The 7,321-nt window shown below is 42.2% G+C and overlaps 1 protein-coding gene across 2 annotated transcripts in view; it reads right to left on the minus strand.

The window, feature by feature from the left end:
- Positions 1-6,279, minus strand: part of LOC139749028 (hormone receptor 4-like) — a 500,349-nt gene extending 494,070 nt beyond the window's left edge. For both annotated transcript variants that reach the window (XM_071662645.1, XM_071662580.1), the window contains exon 1: positions 6,115-6,279. The gene's annotated coding sequence lies outside the window, so the exon portion shown is untranslated. The remainder of the gene's footprint in view (positions 1-6,114) is intronic.
- Between the last annotated feature and the right edge of the window lie 1,042 nt (positions 6,280-7,321).

Below are 7,321 nucleotides of genomic sequence, written 5' to 3' on the forward strand. Positions count from 1 at the left end.
TTTCAACGTATACATATATATACACACAGACATATACATATATGTACATGTACATAATTCATGCTGTCTTCCCTTATTCATTCCCGTCGCCAACCCGCCACACATGAAATGACAACCCCCTACCCCCGCGAGGTAGCGTTAGGAAAAGACAACAAAGGCCACATTAGTTCACACTCAGTCTCTAGCTGTCATGTATGATGCACCGAAACCACAGCTCCTTTTCCACATCCAGGCCCCACAAAACTTTCAATGGTTTACCCCAGACGCTTCACATGGCCTGGTTCAATCCATTGACAGCACGTCGACCCCGGTATACCACATCGTTCCAATTCACTCTATTCCTTGCACGCCCTTCACCCTCCTGAATGTTCAGGCCCCGATCACTCAAAATCTTTTTCACTCCATCTTTCCACCTCCAATTTGGTCTCCCACTTCTCCTCGTTCGCTCCACCTCTGACACATATATCCTCTTTGTCAATCTTTCCTCTCATTCTCTCCATGTGACCAAACCATTTCAAAACACCCTCTTCTGCTCTCTCAACCACACTCTTTTTATTACCACACATCTCTCTTGCCCTTTCATTAATTACTCGATCAAACCACCTCACACCACATATAGTCCTCAAACATCTCATTTCCAGCACATCTACCCTCCTCCGCACAACTCTATCCACAGCCCACGCCTCGCAACCATATAACATTGTTGGAACCACTATTCCTTCAAACATACCCATTTTTGCTTTCCAAGATAACGTTCTCGACTTCTACACATTTTTCAACGCTCCCAGCACTTTCGCCCCCTCCCCCACCCTATGATTCACTTCCGCTTCCATGGTTCCATCCGCTGCCAAATCCATTCCCAGATATCTAAAACACTTCACTTCCTCCGTTTTTTTCAATTCAAACTTACCTCTCAATTGACTGTCCGTCAACCCTACTGTACCTAATAACCTTGCTCTTATTCACGGTTACTCTCAGCTTTCTTCTTTCACACACTTTACCAAACTCAGTCACCAGCTTCAGCAGTTTCTCACCCGAATCAGCCACCAGCGCTTTATCATCAGCGAATAACAACTGACTTACTTCTCAAGATCTCTCATCCACAACAGACTGCATACTTGCCCCTCTTTCCAAAACTCTTGCATTCACCTCCCTAACCCCATCCATAAACAAATTAAACAACCATGGAGACATCACGCACCCCTGCCGCAAACCAACATTCACTGGGAACCAATCACTTTCCTCTCTTCCTACACGTACGCATGCCTTACATCCTCAATAAAAACTTTTCACTTCTTCTAACAACTTGCCTCCCACACCATAAATATATATATATATTCTTAAGAGTCCACGGGAAAAATGAAACACGATAAATTCCAAAGTGCACTTTCGTGTAATACTCATATCATCAGAGGAGACACAAGAAATAAAACAGTCAGATGATACATAACGAAGAGACGTAGCTAGGACGCCATTTGGCAATCATGCGATTGTCCAAGACAGACAACGAGCGTATCATAAACTTATTATTTTACAAATTTTGTCAACAATGAAGTTATCCAACTGGCATAAACCATCACTAATATTAACATTTTAATTCTTTGTGCATTTACCAATATAAGATTCAATGATATTTCTCGTGGCAACAGAGTCAGAGTTAATAACTGAGATGGCATTACTCCAGTCAATATATTGATCATAGTTTTCATCGTGATTAAACAAGGCATTAGATTCTTGTCCCGTTCTTATACTATATCTATGTTGCTTATGTTTACCAAATGGCGTCATAACTACGTCTCTTCGTTGTATATCAACTGACTGTTATATTTCTCTCTTGTGTCTCCCCCGATGAAGTGATTATTACACGAAAGTGCACTTGGGAACTTATCGTGTCTCATTTCCCCCGTGGACTCTTAAGAATATACTTGATCACGCGCAAAATTGTGATTCTGTGGGGCCTGGATGTGGAAAGGGAGCTGTGGTTTCGGTGCATTATTACATGACAGCTAGAGACTGAGTGTGAACGAATAGGGCCTTTGCTGTCTTTTCCTAGCCCTACCTCGCACACATGAGGGGGGAGGGGGTTGTTATTCCATGTGTGGCGAGGTGGCGATGGGAATAAATAAAGGCAGACAGTATGAATTATGTACATGTGTATATATGTATATGTCTGTGTGTGTATATATATGTGTACATTGAGATGTATAGGTATGTATATTTGCGTGTGTGGACGTGTATGTATATACATGCGTATGTGGGTGGGTTGGGCCATTTCTTTCGTCTGTTTCTTTGCGATACCTCGCTAACGCGGGAGACAGCGACAAAGCAAAATAAAAAATAAAATATATATTTATGTATATATATATATATATATATATATATATATATATATATATATATATATATATATATATATACTTCCCACGTATTCCCTGCGTGACGTAGAAGGCGACTAAAAGGGGAGGGAACAGGGGGCTGGAAATCCTCCCCTCTCATTTTTTTTTTTTTTTCCAAAAGAAGGAACAGAGAAGGGGGCCAGGTGAGGATATTCCCTCAAAGGCCCAGTTCTCTGTTCTTAACGCTACCTCGATAACGCGGGAAATGGCGAATAGTTTGAAAGAAAAGAATATATATATATATATATATATATATATATATATATATATATATATATATATATATATATATATATATATATATCATGCATCGTTTTATCTATATTCCTTTTGGCCCAGAATAATGAAATGACATCGTTTCATTATCGGATATCAGAGAATGCGGGTATTTCCGAACAAGAAAAAAAAATTCGTGTTTTCTGTAAGCATCCGGCAAAACATAAACAAACAGTTCGCGATTGCACAGTCACGACACGTGTCCCGCAGCTTTCGTAATTGCCGAGGAGATATGTGGGATATAGCTTATCCACAACACACCATCCGAATCAATCTTCTGTCCTTCACGCTGGCAATCTTGTCTCCCTGCACACTGTACCTGCCTCCCAACTGCCATTCGTAAATATCAGTATAAGTACATCATTTATCTTGACTGGAGTAACTTATGAAAATTATATATATATATATATATATATATATATATATATATATATATATATATATATATATATATATATATCAGTGAATGTAGGTTTGCGGCAGGGGTGTGTGATGTCTTCATGGCTGTTTAATTTGTTTATGGATGGGGTTGTTAGGGAGGTGAATGCAAGAGTTTTGGAAAGAGGGGCAAGTATGAAGTCTGTTGGGGATGAGAGAGCTTGGGAAGTGAGTCAGTTGTTGTTCGCTGATGATACAACGCTGGTGGCTGATTCATGTGAGAAACTGCAGAAGCTGGTGACTGAGTTTGGTAAAGTGTGTGAAAGAAGAAAGTTAAGAGTAAATGTGAATAAGAGCAAGGTTATTAGGTACAGTAGGGTTGAGGGTCAAGTCAATTGGGAGGTAAGTTTGAATGGAGAAAAACTGGAGGAAGTAAAGTGTTTTAGATATCTGGGAGTGGATCTGGCAGCGGATGGAACCATGGAAGCGGAAGTGGATCATAGGGTGGGGGAGGGGGCGAAAATCCTGGGAGCCTTGAAGAATGTGTGGAAGTCGAGAACATTATCTCGGAAAGCAAAAATGGGTATGTTTGAAGGAATAGTGGTTCCAACAATTTTGTATGGTTGCGAGGCGTGGGCTATGGATAGAGTTGTGCGCAGGAGGGTGGATGTGCTGGAAATGAGATGTTTGAGGACAATGTGTGGTGTGAGGTGGTTTGATCGAGTAAATAACGTAAGGGTAAGAGAGATGTGTGGAAATAAAAAGAGCGTGGTTGAGAGAGCAGAAGAGGGTGTTTTGAAATGGTTTGGGCACATGGAGAAAATGAGTGAGGAAAGATTGACCAAGAGGATATACGTGTCGGAGGTGGAGGGAACGAGGAGAAGTGGGAGACCAAATTGGAGGTGGAAAGATGGAGTGAAAAAGATTTTGCGTGATCGGGGCCTGAACATGCAGGAGGGTGAAAGGAGGGCAAGGAATAGAGTGAATTGGATCGATGTGGTATACCGGGGTTGACGTGCTGTCAGTGGATTGAAGCAGGGCATGTGAAGCGTCTGGGGTAAACCATGGAAAGCTGTGTAGGTATGTATGTTTGCGTGTGTGGACGTATGTATATACATGTGTATGGGGGTGGGTTGGGCCATTTCTTTCGTCTGTTTCCTTGCGCTACCTCGCAAACGCGGGAGACAGCGACAAAGCAAAAAAAAAAAAAAGAATATATATATATATATATATATATATATATATATATATATATATATATATATATATATATATATATATACATTACTTCCCACGTATTCCCTACGTGTCGTAAAAAGCGACTAAAAGGGGGAGGAGGCAGGGGGCTGGAAATTCTCCCCTCCCGTTCTTATATATCCAAGAAGATGGAACAGAGATGGAGGCCAAGTGAGGATTTGCCCTCTTAGGTTCAGTCCTCTGTTGTTAACGCTACCTCGCTAAATCGGGAAATAGTGAATATGTATGATATATATATTACTCTCCTAGGGAAGATGACTGCCTGTCCTCGAGCGGTACTTCTGCCTGAACTGAGACAGAGGTACTGCTGAACTGGAGCCATATATCGGCTCTGTTCCTCCTTTTGATCTGTGGTTCAGCCAATCCTGCTTGAAGGAGTTCCGAGGGGGATAAGCATACTGGAACTGGAGAAACCCATCCTCGACTTCTATCTATCTCTCCTTCTCACTCGAAACCATAACAAACATGCAGTTCGTGAGGTTAAGAGTTCCTTTGTTTACAGGATGTGTGACAATTTCTCGTCTTTTTTTTTTTTATTATTCCACTGGCAGGTTTACTAGTTCTTGATCAAACCTGTCGTACAACTTTCATGGCACTACCTATCCTTCATCTCTAAGTTCAGACGATGGTCTAGCTGTCCATCTTCATCAGAAAAACAACTCTTCTTTTTGGTCCCCTTATCTACTCAAGTTCACTGATTATTATAACATTCCCTCACTCACTCAAGTACATCTTATTCATCCTAAAAGCCTCTTTGCATACAATCCAAAATGAACTTCTCTCTCTCTATGCACATAAGCAAAGTGCATATATGGACCAGATGGGTAGCTACCTCATCGAATTTTCAAGGAATCCTCTTGTCGACTAGCGTCCGTACTTCTTTCAAACCCTCTCTTGCTCAATCTACGTCTCGTCTCATCACAGCTGCCTCTAAACTCAGATTTGGTCAAGATTTCCTAGTGGGGCAGTAAGCGACCTAATAAAGTTTAGCACCTCTAAGAGCATAACTTCTTCCCATTCCTCTTTTCGAGATCATTGAAAACTTTCCTATCTCCTCCGGAGGCTCTATAACAGTCAACACTTAACACAGTAATCCCACTTGGTATCGCCTTATCATCTTATCTATCATGGAAACCCTAAGTTACACAAATAGCTACGTCTGCTTCTACTACACTGAGAGTCCTGTTTCCTTTCTGAAAATTCATCTCTTTCAAACAGTTGCTCCAATTATACAAAAGACTGATTCGTCCTAGCAAGAAGTACTGCTCACAGTGTCATCGGGAACGTTCGCAGTTCTACAGACTTAAGACTCAAGTCCAAAGCAATTCGACTTATCAACTCTCCAAGACGGACCTTAAAACTGGAGCCACTTATCCCAAACCGGAATGTCGGTCCTCTTTCGCTCTTCAATTGGTTTATGCCCCTGAGGACTGGCTGCCTGTGTGTCCCCCACCATTAGCTCGATCACGTAATACGGGTGAAGCCGCTGCGTCCCATAATTACTCAGTATTCCTTGGCAACTCGGAGGTGAGCCGTGCGATGTCTGTTTCTTTGCCAACACCGCGAAGCTTTGATGTTTACCGTCTCATGTCTTTCCCAACAACTACGATTCAGCTGTTTTTGAATGCAAGTTTTCCACTTGCTCTAAAACTCTTAAGAGTATTTTTCCTCTTCTCTCCTTACTTCTCTATTTCCTTAGCCCTTTTCTAATTCTCAACTAAAGCCTGGTCTCGAAGAGGACTTAAGTTTGAACCTAGAGTCTTCGACATCGTAAGAAAAACAAAATCAGTAACGTTCACCCACTGACCTGTCCGAACTCCAGTGTTCGTCCCGTTTGCCCTCCGCCTGGGCGTCGTCCTTACCTGAAACAAGAGAAAAAAAGTTAATGGAAGAATGTTTACTTTCAGGTCATAACTTAGGACATCATAAAGAAGGGTATCCTTGATTAAACCATGGCCCAGGATGGCCTCTCTCAGACGATGGAGCAGGATACCTTAGAGACATGGACCGAGATACCCTCACACCATGGCCTAGATTGTCCTAAAACCATGAGACACAAAACCCTCAAACCATGAGACAACACACCCTTAAACCATGAGCCAGGATACCCTTAAATCATGGGCTAGGATACCCTTAAACCAGGAGCCAGGATACCCTTAAACCATAGGCCACGATACCCTTAAATCATGGGCCAGGATACCCTTAAACCATGGGCCAGGATACCCTTAAACTCATGGACAACATTCCCTCACAACGCACAGGTACACTAAGTCAAATAAAACATAACTGCAAAACAAATGTACTCGCTCCAGTCTCAGAGTACACTCAGGTGGCGAATCTGATCCTTCATAAGTCTTCAAATACAGTTGGCAACGAAGGACATAGTTCTCTCCTTCTCCCTGTGTGCACATATCATCCAGCTAATGGATCCCGGGCACAGAATACAACTGAATACCAATAATTTCCAGGAGTTTTGTACCCAGCGTCTCTCCCGGACGTGTGGGGGGCACTTTACGAGGGGACGAGTCCGTGCAAGACGGTCCCCTGCAGCGGCTCCTGCAGCCCAGGGATGTACCCGGCCCGCCTCCGTCGGGGTCTTGGATCTTGAACCCTCATCATCGCTCTTCGTCTCCCGATGTCTGACTGTCTGTTCAACGACAGCGTTTATACCTGTTCGTCTGTGTATATGTCTGCAAGTCTCTATATATCTTGATCTAGGTGTATATGTCTGAGAATCTGTATCTGTCCAGAAGATAAAAACTGCATTCCCATTTCCCAGCAAAGAAAATGGAGAGTCATTAAGTCTTTTTTTTTATTACTATTTCCTAAATATTTTGCCTTCACTGCCAAGAGTAAGTAAAGTCAACAATACTATTAACTCAACAGCAACTGTAATGTACCAAGCATAATTCAATTTCAATGGAAATTAAACAAAAAATGCGTTTCTGTTGAAGTTTGACTCGAAATCTTATCCTCACAAGGACGACCATACGACTCCTAAGCACGACGTAACG

Source organism: Panulirus ornatus, chromosome 1, assembly GCF_036320965.1.
Source record: "Panulirus ornatus isolate Po-2019 chromosome 1, ASM3632096v1, whole genome shotgun sequence".
Lineage (NCBI taxonomy): Eukaryota > Metazoa > Arthropoda > Malacostraca > Decapoda > Palinuridae > Panulirus > Panulirus ornatus.